The 3,356-nt window shown below is 59.1% G+C and overlaps 1 long non-coding RNA gene across 1 annotated transcript in view; it reads left to right on the forward strand.

Annotated features, from left to right (window-relative positions):
- The first annotated feature begins 1,622 nt into the window (after positions 1-1,622).
- LOC107212498 overlaps positions 1,623-3,356 on the forward strand; it is a 38,434-nt gene continuing 36,700 nt past the window's right edge. Inside the window, exon 1 of the long non-coding RNA XR_001524479.3 lies at positions 1,623-1,872. This is a non-coding gene — a long non-coding RNA (uncharacterized LOC107212498). The remainder of the gene's footprint in view (positions 1,873-3,356) is intronic.

Here is a 3,356-nt window from a genome sequence, read left to right on the forward strand (position 1 = left end):
CAGGGCAGAGGGGCGGGAGCAGCACCCAGGGCTGTCCTGGTCCCTCACACCCCTCGGGGGTGACACAAAAGCTGTGGCAGAGCTCCAGGGGTTTTTCTGCTCCGTGGGGCCGTGGCTCTGAAGGAAACGCCACTGAAAAAAAACGAAATAGGGAGTAAAAGTTGGGAATTGAATGACAAAAAGGGGAATTTGCCTTTGGAAATCCCGGACATCCAATGCCACGGCTCTGTGAGCCCACAGGAGCCCTCAGCACAGCCAGCTCAGGCGGTGCTGGATCAGTGACACTTCCCAGGCTGCTCCAGCCCATCCCGGGACACTTCCAGGGATCCAGGGGCAGGATAAGCTCCATCACTCAGAGCCTTTTCCCAGCTCCTTCCTCGCTGTGAGCCCCGTTCCGCCTCTTGCCAAACAGGTTTGAATTTCCAGACCGTGGCTATGAAAACGCAGCTCAGCCCCCTCCTGCACAGCGCTAAAATATGGCTTTTCCCCCTTTTTAATATCCCCTAAACGATGACCTTTTCCCTCCTTCAGCAGGCAGCCAACACAAGCACAACAATGTGATTTGTGCAGCGTTTCAGCTGCGGTTTCTTCAAGAAATTCATCTGCTCTCCAAGCAATTATGGGCAGGGAAGCATTTCCACTCCGGCTTCGGGCCCTGAAAAGCTGCCAGGAGGGATTTTTTCCTTCCCCTCCGCTCTCCCTCTTGCTCCCTCAGCCCTCCTTGCCCTAGGAAAGTTCTGTGGTTTCGCTTTGGCGGCGATTTTGGGGGTGTGGGATGGTGAATCCCAGCCTGGGGTGGAATGGGGATGGATCCGTGTCCCTGGGGGGGTGGGAACAGCTGGATCCGTGTCCCTGGGGGGGTGGGAACAGCTGGATCCGTGTCCCCGCTGGGGTGGGAACAGCTGGATCCGTGTCCCCGCTGGGGTGGGACGTTTCCCACCTGGCCTGGGTTTGTGCAGGACCATCCCACCCTCTGCCACAGCTCCTGGAGGGGACACGGGGCACGGTGCCACCCCCTGCTCGTGCCTGCTGTGCCCTTCAGGACCCTCCCCAAAGCACGGGGGGCTCGGGGGGACGCGGCTCCGTCCCCCTGGGTGACCCTGCCAGCACCCAGGGCTTGGCACAGCCGGCCTTAAACGAGCCCCGGAGCCAACAGCACGGTTAATCGCTCATTCATTCCTCGGGTGGGTTAATAATTAAGTTAAATTAATAATTGGGAGAATAATTAAACGCAAGGAGAGCCGTTCACAAAGGGATGGAAGCGCTCGCTGTTGGTGCCGGCCTTTTTGGGGTTACTCATTCACTTTAGGGCGTCGGGCTGGCTGTGCCGGGGATGCGGAATCCCGGAATCCCGTGGAAAAACCGGACTTTTCCAGGCGAAACCATCGGCTCTTCCCTCCCCGCGGGGAGCGGCGGGGTCCGGGTGAGGAGCGGAACCGCCCCGACCTCCGGATCCTCCCGAGCCGCGGAGCCACGGCCGGACAGACGGACAGAAGGACGGAGGGGGGGAAAGAGGGACAGAGGGACGGAGGGAGGGACAGAAGGACGGAGGGAGGCGGCTCTAGGCCGGGGGGGAGGAACTACAAGTCCCGTGAAGCCGCGCCGCCCGCCCGCCGCCGCGGGGCTATAAAAGGGGGAATGGCCCGGCAGCCGCGCTCGGAGCATCCCCGGCAGCGGCGGAGCCTCTCCCGCTGCCCATCCCGGGCTCCTGCCCGCAGCAATTCCCCCCGGGAGATGGGAGGGAGCCGTATCCAGAGCCCCCCGAGCGCGCTGAGGCTCGGGAGGAGGAGGATGAGGAGGATGAGGAGGATGAGGAAGATGCCGCTGGGCGCACCCGGAGAGCCGCAGCCCCGGCGGGGTCCGGAGGTGGAGGTGGGTGCCCCGCGGGGTTCGGGGGGTGCGGGGGTCGGCACGGGGCTCCTCCGAACCCCGCTTGCTCCGGGGGGGCTGCGCCGGGCACCGCGGGTCCCCTCGGTGCTGTCGCTTTTCCCCCGGTGCCATCCCCTTTGTGTCCCCCCTGCCCCGGGATGCTCCTGCTGGAATTTCCCCCCTTCTCGCCAAGGAAAAGCGCGGAGCTGCTGTTTTCCTTCCTTGTTTGCGGTATTTTTTAGCGGTTTTTTAAGTTTTTTTTTGCTTTGTTTTGTTTTGTTTTGTTTTTTTGGTTTATTTTTAGGGACCCACACGCGGCTTTGCCCTTCCCTGCCGTGGGAATTCCTTCCCAAAAGTCTCGCCCCGGGGCAGGTGCAGCCCCTCCGAGCCCCCTCCCCTCCCCACCGGAGTATCCCCAGCCCCGGGGCTGGACATCCGCTGGATCTGGGATGCACAAAAACACTTTTGTGTGAATCCCGGAAAAAAAATTAAAAAAAAAAATCACACACATATATATATATATATATATAAATATATATATACATGAATGACTCCCTTCTTTTGCTGCCTACAACAAAAAGACCACACCAGTCTAGACCTGCAGAGACACAAATTATCCCTGTCTGCTCCCGGGAACCCGGCGTGTCCAGGGAAACTCCAGCCCGGGATCCCTGCGGAGGGCCGGGGATGCTCCTTTGGGGAAAGGATGGTTGAGGTCGCTTTGATAGGAACAAGAGGAGCTTTTATTGCCCGGACATTGTTGGTGCCGCTCGCTGCCGGCTCGGAATTTCCTCCGGAGGCTTTGGAGGCTGCGGGAATTGCTCAGCTCTTGTTAATTGAGACATCTTTTTATAATCACGGGCGCAGCCGCGGGGAGGGAAGTGGGGGCAGAGCCTCGCTGACTCAGGCCTTGGGAAGGGTTTTGCTTCGCTCGGGGTTGTGGAGGGGAGATTCCAGCTGGGAAATTGGAGCAGGGCTCCCGGGGACAGCGGCCCTCTCTGCTGGCAGGCAGGGGATGCTTTCGGGATGTCGAATTTCTCATTTCCCTGGAAAACCGGGGTTGGAATCTGCCCCAGTCCTTCCCCCAGGTGTGGGATCTGCCATGGGAGGGGAGCTGGAGCTCCTGAGATGGAGACAATCGCGTTGTGCTCTCATTTTCCAGGGATTTGCTGCAAAACCAGCTGGATCTGCTCGACCAAGTTTGGTTTTGGGTTTTTTTTAAGGTGCTTTCCATGTTCAGGTGTCCCAAAACAAAGGTTTGGGAGCTCTGACACCCAAAAACTCCATTTGGGGAGGCTGTGGGAGCATCAATCCTTTGGGAAGAGGCTCCCAGCTGAGGGGGGAAGGAGCTTTGTGAAGTGTGAAAAAACCCCAAATCCCATTTTTGTGGGGTCAGGAGGAGAAAAAATCCCCCCGTGGGCAGCAGTGGTGACACCTGTGAGGAGTTTCCCGAGGCAGGAGGGATTTTGGGGAAGGGTGAGGAGTTT

This window comes from Parus major, chromosome 18, assembly GCF_001522545.3.
Source record: "Parus major isolate Abel chromosome 18, Parus_major1.1, whole genome shotgun sequence".
Lineage (NCBI taxonomy): Eukaryota > Metazoa > Chordata > Aves > Passeriformes > Paridae > Parus > Parus major.